The sequence below is a fragment of the Carcharodon carcharias genome, chromosome 29, assembly GCF_017639515.1.
Source record: "Carcharodon carcharias isolate sCarCar2 chromosome 29, sCarCar2.pri, whole genome shotgun sequence".
NCBI lineage: Eukaryota > Metazoa > Chordata > Chondrichthyes > Lamniformes > Lamnidae > Carcharodon > Carcharodon carcharias.
This window is the reverse complement of record NC_054495.1, coordinates 1,825,867-1,841,762: the sequence shown is the minus strand read 5'-3', so window position 1 is coordinate 1,841,762 and position 15,896 is coordinate 1,825,867.

The following is a 15,896-nucleotide window of genomic DNA, read 5'->3' as shown; positions in this document are numbered from 1 at the left end:
CTAACCTGTGCTGGAACTGTGTAACATGAAATCGACACTAACAATTCTGGTTTGGATGTGGACAAGATTCTAACATGAAATAAAATCGTTAATAGTTAATGTGGAATTGTCGGTGTTTAGTTGGGTTAATTGGGTTATTAATGATGAGCCTTAAGTCCTGTTTTGTCTTCCTGTGATAATAATTGGAATGTCATTTTCAAATTAATTAATCCCAGCACGGTTGTAGCCATTAATATGAAGTTAACGAACAAGAGATATCAGTTCGATGAAAAGCTCTTTAATCAACCTGAGCCAAATCATGGAGAGTTGCTGAATGAGCAGAGTGAAGTGTGCTCTGAGCTGCACCACTCTCACGCTCTCTCTCTCTCTAATTGCTCCCTCTCTCCTACTCTGCCTATTCTCTCTCTCTCTGTCTCTCTCTCTCCCTATTCACACCTCATTCAGACGCTGTCCCTGCTTATAATGCGAGCCAGGTCATTCACTCCCAGAACAGGTACAACACAGGGTTACATATAGAGTAATGCTCCCTCTACACTGTCCCCATCAAACACTCCCAGGACAGGTACCGCACGGGGTTCGATACAGAGTAAATCTCCCTCTACAGCGTCCTCATCAAACACTCCCAGGACAGGTACAGCACAATGTTAGATACAGAGTAAAGCTCCCTCTACACTGTCCCCATCAAACACTCCCAGGACAGGTACAGCACAGGGTTAGATACAGAGTAAAGCTCCCTCTACACTGTCCCCATCAAACACTCCCAGGACAGGTACAGCACAGGGTTAGATATAGAGTAAAGCTCCCTCTACACAGTCCCTGTCAAACACTCCCAGGACAGGTACAGCACGGGGTGAGATACAGAGTAAAGCTCCCTCTACACTGTCCCCATCAGACACTGCCAGGTCAGATATAATACGGGGTTAGATACAGAGTAAAGCTCCCTCATTTTTAATGCAGATTCCCTATTAAATACATCTGTACTATTCACCTCAACCACTCTCTCGTTCAAGGAACACAGAAAGTTAACATGTGGGTGCAGCAAGCAATTGGAAAGGCAGATGGTATGTTGGCTTTTTATTGCAAGGGGATTGGAGTACAAGAAGAAAGAAGCCTTGCGATAGTTGTACAGGGTTTTGGTGAGATCACATCTGGAATACTGTGTGCAGTTTTGTTTTCCACATTTAAGGAAGGACATACTTGTATTGGAGGTGGTACAGCGAAGGTTCACTGGATTGGACCCTGGGATGAGGGGGTTTGTCCTGTGATGAGCAGCTGAGTGAATTGGGTCCATATTCTCTGGAGTTTAGAAGAATGAGAGACGATCTCATAGTAACTTAGAAGATTGTGAGGGGGTTTGACAGTGTGGACGCTGAGAGATTGTCTCCGCTGGTCAGAGAATCTAAAACTCGGGGTGGGGGGGACAGTCTCAGGTGAAGGGGGCCGATCATTTAGGACTGAGATGAGGAGCAACTTCTCCGCTTTGGAAATCTTTGGAATTCTCTACCCCAGAGAGTTGTAAGTGCTCCATCATTGAATACATTTCAGGCTGGGATAGGCTGATTTTTGGGTGTCCCAGGGAATTAAGGAAAATGGGGAGCGGGCAGGAAAAATGGGGCTTGAAGCTCAAGATCAGCCATGATTGTACTGAATGGTGGAGCAGGATTGAAGGGCCCAATGGTCTACCCTGTTCCTATTTCTTGTTGTTTGTCCCCATCCACGTCTCGTTAAAACCTTTTCTCTCTCTCTCAATTTGTCCTTTGTTTTATCTCTCTCTTTATTAGCCCCTTGCTACATCACTCTCCCTGAACTGGCCTCCCACTGCTGATTGGTTCCTCTTGATATCACTCTTTTCCTCCATCACTCTAACTGTCCCACAATTTGTCCTTCTCCATATCACTCTGACCCAATTTATTTAATCTTTCTTGGGATGTGGGTGTCACTGGCAAGGCCAGCATTTGTTGCCCATCCCTAATTGCCCTTGAACTGAGTGGCCATTTACGAGGGGCAGGGATAGTGCAGAGTCAGCCACTGTCTGGAGTCACATGTAGGCAAGACTAGGTGAGGATAACAGATTTCCTTCCTTCAAGGTTGTTAATGAACCAGATGGGTTTTTATAACAACCAGTGACTCATGGTCGTGATGACTGAGACTAGCTTTCAATTCCAGGTTTATTAGCTGAATTTAAGTTCCACCAACTGCCCCACAGTGGGATTTGAACCCCTGTCCCCAGAGCATTAGCCTGGGCCTCTGTGTTGCTAGCTCAGTGTTCTTACCACTATGCCACTGCATCCCCCTCTTTAATCCAGTTGGTCCCTCATATCAACTCTCTGGCGATTGGTCCCTCTCTACCCCTCACTCTGCTCGTTGTCTCCCTCCCTTTAACCCACCTCCCCCCAACACCCCTACCCCTCCACCGGCTCACTGGCTTTCCCCTTCCATTGCCCTCGGCCCTGGCACTGGGCCTGTTGGCCTCCGTTGTGTATCTGGTGTCAGACTCGAGCTTTGTCACCCCTGGGGGTGAGAGTTCTACCCACTGTGCACGATGACGGGGTGACTGGGGGATTCTCAGTGGGGACCGAGGGGGGTGGGGGGGGGGTGGGGAGCAGGCTGTCTGTGACTTCTAGTCACCCTGCCTTATCCAGGCCTGGAGGACGGCGTTGAAGCCCCCACCTCCTCAAACCCATCCCAGAGCGGCTGAGATCATTCCGTCACCATGGTTTCAGTGATTGTCGAGGCTTGTGTTTGGGATAATGAGAACCGGAGGTTGCTTAAAGTGTCCTCATCCTAATTAGACATTCACTGGTGACTCATTTGAATAATGAAAGATGATTACGTTGATGTGCTCCACAGCACTGCGCTGATTATAAATGAACACACTAACACTGGGACCTGATCATCATGGTTAATGTGTTGTGAAAGTTAGATCAGATTAGCATCATGCTCAATTGGGTAAAAGGTAGTGGATGTGCAGATTAACCACGGGCTGGTAGGACGGCCGAGCGGATTTGAGGGGCGGAATGGCCTCCTCCTAGCTCCTTCTATTCCTTTCTCCCTCGTGTGTTTATCCAGCTTCCCCCCTCTCTCCCCCACCAACACCCCCGCCAACTTTAAATGCATCAATCCCCCTGCTTCTCTCAGCCGCTCGCTGTGGGATGCGAGCTCCACATTCTGGATGAAAGGACAAACCAATTATTTCAATCAGAATTTAACCGGGAGGAGTTTAGGAATAGGCCGTGCGGGGGAAGGAGAATACAGGAACTGCTTCTGAGGAAAGGAAAGCCCAAAGGATAAAACCGAGACATGCAGAGAGGATCAGCCTGTTTGCGTAATGCCAGGCTCCAGCTACTAAGGCTACTGCATGACAAAATTCTCCAGGGAAGGTTGTGGAGTAGCGGAAATAGCACATAGCTAGTAATCCCGAGGCCCAAACTAACCCCCGCCCCTGGGGGTACGAGTTCAAATCCCAACCCAGGCTGCTGGTGGAAATTTAAACTCAATTGAAACTTCACCTCAGTAACAGTGACCGTTGTTGTAAAAGCACCCCCCCCCCCCCATCTGGTTCACCTAATGTCCTCTGCCTGATGTGTGGCTCCAGACCCACTGGGATGTGGTTTACGCTTATAACTGCCTCTCTGAAACGGCTGTGCTAGCCACTCAGTTCAAGGGCAATTAGGGACGGGAGGCAAATGCTGGTCCGAGCCAGTGATACCCCCCGCACCCTGACAAGAGAGGATTGAAAATCCCAACTGTGCTCTGCTCCCACCAGAACGCTTATTATCCACCATCAAGCTGGTGAAAACTGGACAATCGCGGGACACTGACTCAGTGGGGGACGTTCTAGAGTTGGTCGAGTCAGTCTGGCACGGTGGCTGGATTTGGTAGCACTTTAGTTGTCTGAGTTCGTGTTGAGCTATGTATAGGTGACGGGCTAGAGTATTGTGTATGGGACGGAGGTGGGCGAGTTGCTCAGTCAGAGAGAGCCGCTACAGGTACGATAGGCCAAACGGCCTCCTATCCATGCCGGAACAATTCGGCATTGGCGATCTGCCAACTCATGTCCGGGTGGCGGTAGCTAAACCGGACATGACCTGCTGAGATGGCGTTCCTGGTTATGAAAACGTGACTAAACGGGAATAACCTGAAGATGTGTTGGTGGCTGTTTCTTTTGTCCCACTGCGGGGTTATCCTTGGGGGGGACAGTTGTTGATACACTGTGTGGGCGGGCATCTCATGTCCTGTCATCGCCAGAGGGGTAACCGGCTGCATGTCCCTTTCAGATCCCACTGGGGCCCATTCCCTATTCCTGGGAACACGGGTCAGTCGATTTGATTCCACCCCGCCTTTGCCGCAGTGATTCCCACCACCAAATCTCCGGCCGGGAACATGGCTCCGGTGTATCCCAACTGACCCGTGCAGCGCATCTTCGGATCGTTCCGATCAGTCAGGAATTGGCTGTGGGCGGATCAGATTGTGAGGGGGGGGTGGGGGGGGGGGGGTGGGGGGGGGGGGGGGGCGCGAGTTTGAGGGCGGGACATTTTTGTCTAATGATTCAAGCCCCTGTGGCAAGGCCAGGATTTGTTACCCGTCCCTAATTGCCCAGGAGTTACAGGTAGGCTTCCTTCCCTGAAGGGGGGCATTAGTGAACCGGACAGGAGTTTCCACAGCGATGGATGGTGCCATTGACAGAAGCTTAGCACTCCCGATTTTATCGAATGAATTTGATTCAGGTTCAATTCAGTTGCCGTGGTGAGATTTGAACTCGTGTCCCCCGAGAGTGCGGGATCTCGGATCTGACCAGCCCAGTGACATTACCACTACATCACCGTCTGCCCCCCGGGGGAGGGGATCGAGGTGCCGCTGCCTTAGTGGGTTGTGAAGCAGGATCACTGTAGGCCTGTCAAAGAGATGGAGATCCAGGTTGACACTAAATGTCTGTTAGGCTTCAGGGACCAGTACACTCAGCAAAGTGATAGTCCTGGTATTAAATAACCATGACTGGGAGTTACCAAATCATCTATCATAGCTGTCACTTCGATAACTGGCATAAAGAAAAAATTCTTACACTCATTTTTCTTCAGAGGAAACATGATGGCCTCATTATTAAACTGTAAAATATAAACGTAATAAACGCTGAGCACCGCGCACACCCTTTCACATCACAACCAGTTGATTCTGCACTCCCTCTAATATCCCGTTCGCTGTCAGGGGGGTCAGTACCGAAGGGAGTGCTGCACTGTCAGAGGGTTGGTACTGAGGGAGCGCTGCACTGTCACAGGGTCAGTACTGAAGGAGCGCTGCACTGTTGGAGAATCAGTACTGAGGGAGTGCTGCACTGCCGGAGGGTCAGTACTGAGGGAGCGCTGCACTGTCAGAGGATCAGCACTGAGGGAGTACTGCACTGTCGGAAGGTCAGTACTGAGGGAGTGCTGCACTGCTGGAGGGTCAGTACTGAGTGAGCGCTGCACTGTCGGAGGGTCAGTACTGAGGGAGCGCTGCACTGTCAGGGGGTCGGTACTGAGGGAGTGCTGCACTGTCAGGGGGTCGGTACTGAGGGAGTGCTGCACTATCGGAGGGTCAGTACTAAAGGAGTGCTGCACTGTCGGAGGTTCAGTACTAAGGGACGCTGCACTATTGGAGGGTCAGTACTGAGGGAGTGCCGCACTATCAGCGGGTCAGGACTGAGGAAATGCTGCACTGTCACAGGGTCAGTATTGAAGGAGCGCTGCACGTTGGAGAATCAGTACTGAGGGAGTGCTGCACTGTCGGAGGGTCAGTACTGAAGGAGTGCTGCACTGTCAGAGGGTTAGTACTGAGGGAGCGCTGCACTGTCGAAGGGTCAGTACTGAGGGAGTGCTGCACTGTCGGAGGGTCAGTAATGAGGGAGTGCTGCACTGTCGGAGGGTCAGTACTGAGGGAGCGCTGCACTGTCGGAGGGTCAGTGCTGAGGGAATGCTGCACTGTCGGAGGGTCAGTACTGAGGGAGCGCTGCACTGTTAGCGGGTCAGTACTGAGGGAGTGCTGCACTGCCGGAGGGTCAGTACTGAGGGACCACTGCACTGTTCGATCTGCTACCTTTTGTGTATTTTTTTATTCATTCATGGAATTTGGGCTTCGCTGGCTGGGCCCAGCATTTATTGCCCATCCCTAATTGCCCCTTGAGAAGGCGGTGGTGAGCTGCCTTCTTGAACCGCTGCAGTCCCGTGTGTTGTAGGTACACCCACATTGCTGTTAGGGAGGGAGTTTCAGGATTTTGACCCAGCGACAGTGAATATATTTCCAAGTCAAGATGGTGAGTGGCTTGGAGGGGAACTTCCAGGTGGTGGTGTTCCCATGTGTCTGCTGTCCTTGTCCTTCTAGATGGTAGCGGTCGTGGGTTTGGAATGTCTAAGGAGCCTTGGTGAATTCCTGCAGTGCATCTTGTAGATGGTACACACACTGCTGCTACTGTGTGTCGGTGGTGGAGGGAGTGAATGTTTGTGAATGGAGTGCTAATCAAGCAGGACTGCTTTGTCCTGGATGGTGTTGAGCTTCTTGAGTGTTGTGGGAGCTGCACTCATCCAGGCAAGTGGGGAGTATTCCATCACACTCCTGACTTGTGCCTTGTAGATGGTGAACAGGCTTTGGGGAGTCAGGAGGTGAGTTACTTACCACAGGATTCCCAGCCTCTGACCTGCTCTTGTGGCCATAGTATTTATATGGCTCGTCCAGTTCAGTTTCTGGTCAATGGTAACCCCCAGGACGTTGATAGTGGGGGATTCAGTGACGGTAATGCCATTGAATGTCAAGAGGCGATGTTTCGATTCTCTCTTGTTTGAGATGGTCATTGCCTGACACTTGTGTGGTGCGAATGTTACTTACCACTTGTAAGTCCAGGGCTGGATATTGTCCAGGTCTTGCTGCATTTGGACATGGACTGCTTCAGTATTTGAGGAGTTGCGAATGGTGCTGAACATCGTGCAACCATCAGCGGACATCCCCACTCCCGTCTGCCCTCTCAGCTGAGTGTAAAATATCCATGGTCACCATTTAGAAGAAGAGCAGGGGGGAGTTCTCCCTGGTGTCCTGTGGCCAATATTTATCTCTCACCCAACTTCACCAAAAAGACAAGTTAGATACAGATTAATGCTCCCTCTACACTGCTCCCATCAAACACTCCCAGGACAGGTACACCACAGGGTTAGATACAGAATAAAGCTCCCTCAACACTATCCCCATCAAACACTCCCAGGACAGGTACAGGACGGGGTTAGATACAGAGTAAAGCTCCCTCTACACTGTCCCCATCAAACACTCCCAGGAGAGGTACAGCATGAGGTTAGATACAGAGTAAAGCACCCTCTACACTGCCCCCATCAAACACTCCCAGGACAGGTACAGCATGGGGTTAGATACAGAGTAAAGCTCCTTCTAAACTGTCCCCATCAAACACTCCGAGGGCAGCTACAGCATGGGGTTAGATACAGAGTAAAGCTCCCTCTACACTGTCCCCATCAAGCACTCCCAGGACAGGCATAGCACAGGGTTAGATACAGAGTAAAGCTCCCTCTACACTGTCCCCATCAAACACTCCCAGGTCAGGCACAGCACGGGGTTAGATACAGAGTAAAGCTCCCTCTACACTGCCCCCATCAAACACTCCCAGGACAGGTACAGCACGGGATTAGATACAGAGTAAAGCTCCCTCTCCACTGTCTATATCAGACACTGTGAACTGGGATTTTTACTCCTGGCACAAGCTTTGTTTCATCGAATGGGCAACTTTCTAAAAATGAATCTCCGGCTAAATCCTGTCCAATCACCCACTAGCTTAATGGAAGGTCTCATCTTTGTGAGAAAGCTTTCAGCATGCTGTCTAAGAGCAATGATCCTGGTTATGAGAGAGATTCTGTCTAAGAGCAATGATCCTGGTTATGAGAGAGATTCTGTCTAAGAGCAATGATCCTGGTTATGAGAGAGATTCTGTCTAAGAGCAATGATCCTGGTTATGAGAGAGATTCTGTCTAAGAGCAATGATCCTGGTTATGAGAGAGATTCTGTCCAAGAGGAATGATCCTGGTTATGAGAGAGATTCTGTCTAAGAGCAATGATCCTGGTTATGAGAGAGATCCTGTCTATGAGCAATGATCCTGGTTATGGGAGAGATTCTGTCTAAGAGCAATGCTCCTGGTTATGAGAGAGATTCTGTCTAAGAGCAATGATCCTGGTTATGAGAGAGATTCTGTCTAAGAGCAATGATCCTGGTTATGAGAGAGATTCTGTCTAAGTGCAATGATCCTGGTTATGCGAGAGATTCTGTCTAAGAGCAATGATCCTGGTTATGAGAGAGATTCTGTCTAAGAGCAATGATCCTGGTTATGAGAGAGATTCTGTCTAAGAGCAATGATCCTGGTTATGAGAGAGATTCTGTCTAAGAGCAATGATCTTGGTTATGAGAGAGATTCTGTCTAAGAGCAATGATCCTGGTTATGAGAGAGATTCTGTCTAAGAGCAATGATCCTGGTTATGAGAGAGATTCTGTCTAAGAGCAATGATCCTGGTTATGAGAGAGATTCTGTCCAAGGATCCTGGTTATGAGAGAGATTCTGTCTAAAAGCAATGATCCTGGTTATGAGAGAGATTCTGTCTAAGAGCAATGATCCTGGTTATGAGAGAGATTCTGTCTAAGAGCAATGATCCTGGTTCTGAGAGAGATTCTGTCTAAGAGCAATGATCCTGGTTATGAGAGAGATTCTGTCTAAGAGCAATGATCCTGGTAATGAGAGAGATTCTGTCTAAGAGCAATAATCCTGGTTATGAGAGAGATTCTGTCTAAGAGCAATGATCCTGGTTATGAGAGAGATTCTGTCTAAGAGCAATGATCCTGGTTATGAGAGAGATTCTGTCTAAGAGCAATGATCCTGGTTATGAGAGAGATTCTGTCTAAGAGCAATGATCCTGGTTATGAGAGAGATTCTGTCTAAGAGCAATGATCCTGGTTATGAGAGAGATTCTGTCTAAGAGCAATGATCCTGGTTATGAGAGAGATTCTGTCTAAGAGCAATGATCCTGGTTATGAGAGAGATTCTGTCCAAGAGCAATGATCCTGGTTATGAGAGAGATTCTGTCTAAGAGCAATGATCCTGGTTATGAGAGAGATTCTGTCTAAGAGCAATGATCCTGGTTATGAGAGAGATTCTGTCCAAGGATCCTGGTTATGAGAGAGATTCTGTCTAAAAGCAATGATCCTGGTTATGAGAGAGATTCTGTCTAAGAGCAATGATCCTGGTTATGAGAGAGATTCTGTCTAAGAGCAATGATCCTGGTTCTGAGAGAGATTCTGTCTAAGAGCAATGATCCTGGTTATGAGAGAGATTCTGTCTAAGAGCAATGATCCTGGTAATGAGAGAGATTCTGTCTAAGAGCAATGATCCTGGTTATGAGAGAGATTCTGTCTAAGAGCAATGATCCTGGTTATGAGAGAGATTCTGTCTAAGAGCAATGATCCTGGTTATGAGAGAGATTCTGTCTAAGAGCAATGATCCTGGTTATGAGAGAGATTCTGTCTAAGAGCAATGATCCTGGTTATGAGAGAGATTCTGTCTAAGAGCAATGATCCTGGTTATGAGAGAGATTCTGTCTAAGAGCAATGATCCTGGTTATGCAAGAGATTCTGTCTAAGAGCAATGCTCCTGGTTATGAAAGAGATTCTGTCTAAGAGCAATGCTCCTGGTTATGAGAGATTCTGTCTAAGAGCAATGATCCTGGTTATGAGAGAGATTCTGTCTAAGAGCAATGATCCTGGTTATGAGAGAGATTCTGTCTAAGAGTAATGATCCTGGTTATGAGAGAGATTCTGTGTTTCTGTTTGACTGTCATCCATTCAATGTGAAGGAGGGAGTGAGTGAGCTCACCTTTCAGTCTGAATGTTTCATCTTGTCATTCATGGCACATTGTCAATCCTTCACTCAGCACTTATAAATTAGTGTAAACTGACACAATACTCACAATTGTTCGGCACTGAGGACTTCTTAACTCTCTGACATCCCGACTCTCTCCCGGCCATCCATCCTCACTCCCCCCACTCGTCATGGTCTCTTCCAGTTTACTCTCTCAGTACCGCCTTCCCCATCCCATACCCTCCAACACCGCTTCTATCAACATCTCCCCCTTCATCTCTCTGTCTCTCCCTTTCTCTCCATCTCTCTTTCTCTCTCTCCATCACTCCCACCCTCCCTCTCCTTCACTCCCTACTTCTTTCCATCGCTCCCTACCTCTCTCCATTACTCCATCTCTCTCTCCTTCATCCCTCCCTCTCTCCATCACTCTCTCCCTCTATCCATCACTCCCGCTCTCTCTCTCCATCACTCCCTACATCTCTACTTCACTCCCTCCCTCTCTCCTTCATCCCTCCCTCTCTCCTTCACTCTCTCCCTCACTCCATCACTCCCACCCTTTCTCCCCATCACTTGCTAGTTCTCTCCTTCACTCCCTCCCTCTATCCATCACTCCCTCCCTCCCTCCTTCACTCACTCCCTCCATCACTCCCTCCCAATCTCCTTCAGTCCCTGGCTCCTTCACTCACTCCCAATATCTGTCATTCCCTCCCTCTCTCCATCTCTTCCCCCTCTCTCCATCACTCCCTCCCTCTCTCCTTCACTCCATCCCACTCTCCGTCACTCCCTCCCTCTCTCTATCACTCCCTCCCTCTACCCATCTTTTGCTCCCTCTCTCCACCACTCCCTGCCTCTCTCCATTACTCCTTTCGATGGCTCCCCCTCTCTCAGGAAGGACACAGGTTCCATTGGCTGTGATCCAGGAGCTGGGAATTCACATCCTTGCTGCAGCTGTGCATCGGCTGAAATCCCCAGAGGCTTGGAAATCGGGAGCTCCAAGGACCAGTGATGGGATCTTTCCCTGCACCTGATTCATGGTGGTCGGCAGAGCAGCTCATATTTCTCTTCAAGATCTTCCATCTCCTGTCACTCGCTGACCAGCAACATCTCCTCCTCAAAATTCTCATCCTGCTTTTCAAATCCCTCCTCACCCTCCCTATCTCTGTAACCTCCTCCAGCCCCTACAACCTCCCTATCTCTGTAACCTCCTCCAGCCCCTACAACCCTCCCTATCTCTGTAACTTCCTCCAGCCCCTACAACCCTCCCTATCTCTGTAACTTCCTCCAGCCCCTACAACCCTCCCTATCTCTGTAACCTCCTCCAGCCCCTACAACCCTCCCTATCTCTGTAACCTCACCAGTCCCGATAACCCTGCCTATCTCTGTAACCTCCTCCGGTCCCTACAACCCTCCTTATCTCTGTAACCTCCTCCAGCCCCTACAACCCTCCCTCTCACTCTAACCTCCTCCAGCCCCGACAACCCTCCCTATCTCTGTAACCTCCTCCAGACCCTACAATCCTCCCTACATCTGCAACCTCCTCCAGTCCCTACAACCCTCCCTATCTCTGTGACCACCTCCAGCTGCAGAACCCTCCCTATCTCTGTAACCCCCTCCAGCCCTGCGTAAATCTGCGCTCCTCCAATTCTGGCCTCTTGACCATCCCCCAATTCCCATCGCTCCACCATTGGCGGCCGTGCCTTCAGCTGCCTGGGGGCCCTGAGCTCTGGAATTCCCTCCCTAAACCTCTCCGAACCTCCCTCTCATGCTCTCTTTGACCAAGCTTTTGGTCACCTGTCCCTAATATCTCCTTATGCGGCTCGGTGTCAAAGGTTATTTGATAATCGCTCCTGCAAAACGCCTTTGGTGCGGTTTTATGACGCTGGGGATGATGTATAAATATAAGTTGTTGTTGTAGCTGTTCCCCATTGGGATTTAAGGTTTCCCCATTCACTGGTGACATCACACTGCCACCAGTGGCAGGAGGGCGGAACTACAAAGTGAGAAGCTTACAACAACAACCTACGTCTATGTAGCCCCCGTACCATCCTGAAACATGCCAAAGGTGCCTCACAGGAGCGACCATCAAACAAAGTGCGATACCTGTACCCATCGAACACCCCCATTATTATATTAGAAAAAGAATTGAAGTTCTGTGAAGACAAGGTCGGAGGTTATGTCGTCAAAATGGGGGCTGAACTGTGCGACAGGGTCACAGGGGCTGTATTTTACAAGTGGGGGGTGGGGAGGTGGGTGGGCCAGACCCCTCACCCCCACCCTCTCCCCAGAGGGGGAGCCAGTGCCTCACCAACCGATACTCAACAAGGCTGGCCCTCAGCCATCACCCACTCCCGGCAACCGTGAGGAGGTGAGAGTTGGACCTCCTCACACCCCCTTCCCCCAACCCCCCCGGCAATGAGAGGAACCCCCTTCCCTCGAGAGCTGCCGGTATAATGGACAGCCAACGGCGTCCAGACCCAGGTCTGCCTGGGGCTTTTGGACGGGGAGAGCCTGAGGTGTGGGGGTGGGTGAGGGCAGAGGCGGGGGCTGTGCGTTTTGAGGCAGGGGGGGAGCGGTGGGGAGTAACAAAGACAGGGTGTAACATCTTTGGGGAGGGGGCTTCCCCTGATGCGCGCTGGGCATCTGCCGGTAAACGTGCCCCACCACCCGCCCCCCCCCCCACCCCCCCAACTCTTCGGCCTTCGGGCTCCTGCCTGTCTATCCACACCAAACGCACTTTGGGCCGGGCAGCTTAATACCGGGGACGAGTGGCTCACCCACGAGCTCGGTCGCCCGTGAATTGTCGTGTTCGGGTGGGGGACAGGCCCACCTCCCGTTTATGGGGACCAGGCCGGGCTGCGGGTTGGGGGGGGGGGGGGAGGGGGGGAGGAAGCGGGTGAGCTAACATGTCGCCCCTGACCCCCGAGAACACGCCCAGCCAAATTGGGGGGTGGGTGGGGGGGTGCTTAAAATCCAGAATCCAACCCCGTGAAGCCATAGCCAGACAGAAGGAGGCCATTCGGCCCATCGAGTCCCTGCCGGCTCTCCACAGGCCAATCCAGTCAGTCCCATTCCTCCCCACCTACCCCCCACCCGCCCCCAACTCTCTATTCCCCGTACCCCTGCGTGTTTATTTCCCGCGAGTGTCTGTCCAATGTCCCCCTGAAATCGATCACCGTCTCCGCTTCCACCGCCCTCATGGGCAGCGAGTTCCTCGGCGTTACCTCTCGCCGTGTCAAAAGTCACTCTTCCTCACAACACCGCAACCCCCCCCCCCGCCACCCCCCACCTCACCTCCCTTCATCTCTTGCCCAAAACCTGTGTCCCCCTGTTGCTCGCTCACCATCTAAATCTTGTACCCTCCCCACCGCCTCGATCAGGTCTCCCCCTTGACCTCCTCTGCCCCGAGGGCAACAAGCCCAGATTGTCCCCCTTGCGCCGGGCGATGTTTAATCGGACGGACCTGGCTTCGGCAGAGCTGTCAGGGTGAATGGAAAACGCACATCAACGAGGTCCTCCTCCCGGAGGAGAATCAGTGATTCTCCGACCTTGGCAAACGCTCGGGATGATCCGAGGAATGAGCTGATCGTTCCCGACAGGCTGGGACTCAAGGGTAGAGGTCACGGAGACCTTGTTCGACGAGGCTGCTTCACAAAGCCACGGGAGAGGACGCGTGACACGCGTGTGCACCGGGCCCCTTCACATGCCTGTACCCGGGGTTGGGGGGGGGGGGAAACGGCTCATCCTGCAGCAGCCTGTGGGGGAGGGAGGGAGAGAGCCGTTCAGCCCATCCACTCTGTGCTGGCTCTTGGTGAGAACTGAGCTCTGTTTGTCCCATTCCTTCCTTCTCCACACCACACCCCATCCCACCCCACCCACAGCCACAGGGAGGCAGTGGTGCAGCAGTATCGCCACCAGGCTGTTAATCCAGAGGCCCAGGCTGCTCCTCTGTAGGTTCGAATCCCACCACTAGCAGCTAGTTAAATTCAAACTCAACCAATAAAAACTGGGCTTGAAAACCAGCCTCCCTCAGTAAGGGTGGCTGTGAAACCACCCTCGACTGTCATAAAGACCCATCTGGTTCACCAATGCCCTTTACGGAGGGTAATCTGCCGTCCTTACCCAGCTCTGGCCTACATGTGACTCCAGACCCCCCACAGTGATTATGGTTGACTCTTAACTGCTCCTCCGAAGTAGCTGAGCAAGCCACTCAGTTCAGGGGCAATTAATTAGGGATGGGCAACAAATGTTGGCCTTGCCAGTGGCACCCACATCCTGTGAAAGAATTTAAAAACAAGCTCTTTACCCCCTGCTCCCCCTCTTGTCCTGATACAGCTTTATTCAAAGGTGCCTGGGCAGATGATGGGGACGAAGGGCACAGTGTCTGACTTAAAGGGATGAGGAGGAATTTCTACTCTTAGTGTGGGTTGGCGGGGGGGGTGTCAATTTTTTTTTATTCATTCATGGCTGGGCCAGCATTTATTACCCATCCCTAATTGTCCCTGAGAACTGAGTTTCCAGGTCGGCCATTTCAGAGGGGCAGTTAAGAGTCAACTACGTCGCTGTGGGGTCTGGAGTCATCTGTAGGCCAGACCAAGGTAAGGAGGGCAGATTTCCCCTTCCTAAAGGGGACATCAGTGACCCAGATGGACTTTAACAACAATCAGCAATAGTTTCGAGGTCATCGTCATCAGACTTTTAGTTCCAGACTTTTTTTTTAATTTGAATTCAAAGTTCACCACCTGCCGTGAGGGAGGTGGAGGGGGGGTGGGGGGATTTGAACCTGGATCCTCAGGGTGTTACCCCGGGTCTCTGAATTACTAGCCCAGTGACAATACCACTAAGGCAGTGGAGGCTGGGTCGCTGAATATACTCGAGGCTGATTTCGATTTTTGATCAATATGGGGCAGGGGGTGGGGAGGTGTTGGTTGGGAGGGGTCCAGAAAAGTGGAGTCAAGGCCACGATTATTTCAGTCATGATCTTGCTGAGCAGCAGAGCAGGCTCGAGTAGCTAAATGGCCTCCTCCTACTCGGGTTCCTTATCATCCTGTTAGGCTGACCTTTCCCGGGGCCGGGCACCCTCGTGCTCCCAGGGGCTTAATCCTCCCAGCCAAGCGCCGTCGATGCATCGCTCCCTGTGGGATCTTGCTGTGCGCGGGTGAGCTCTCGCGCTTCCGACCTTGAAAAGTAAAAAAAAAACCACATGGAGTGATCGGTTGTCCGCGAGGTGCTTTTGGACTCCGGAGGTCCACGAAAGGTGCTACAACAAGGCAGGGGCGTTCCTTTAGAGTCAGTGCTGCGGGGAGTCACATTCCTGGCTGAACTGCCCCCGGGGAGATATCCGCAATCGCCCTCGGGATTATCGTCAGGAGGGGAATCACAATTAGTGCCTCAACATAACTTCCCCAAGCGTCAATTTATGTAAGACACAGTTTTGCTTTCAACAGAGCTTGTTTGAAATGGGTTGAGCAATAAGGGCGAGTGGCAGAATTGAACGAGTGCAAATCGAAGGTTAATTACACGCTGAGACTCTCGGCACTTTCTGAATCTGTCGCTGAACCTCTCTTGTCCAACCTCAGCGTGGATGAAATTGTCTGCGTGATGGCGTTCCTCAGCAGATTCCCACCTCTACCCCCCGTCCCTGCCCCCTCTAAACTGCAGCTCCTCCAAAACACTGCTGCCCCCCCAACCGTGACCTAACTCCCACCGAGTCCCGTCCACCCATTGCCCCCTGTCACTCGCTGACCCACACTGGCTCCTGGTCCGGCAGCACCTCCATTTTAAAATTCTCATCCTTGTTTTCAAATCCATCCTTCCATCTCCCTATCTCTGTAACCTCCTCCAGCCCCTACAACCCTCCCTATCTCTGTAACCTCATCCAGCCCCTAAAACCCTCCCTATCTCTGTAACCTCCTCCAGCCCCAAAATCCTCCCTATCTCTGTAACCTCATCCAGCCCCTACCACCCTCCCTATCTCTGTAACCTCCACCAGCCCCTACAACCCTCCCTATCTCTGTAACCTCC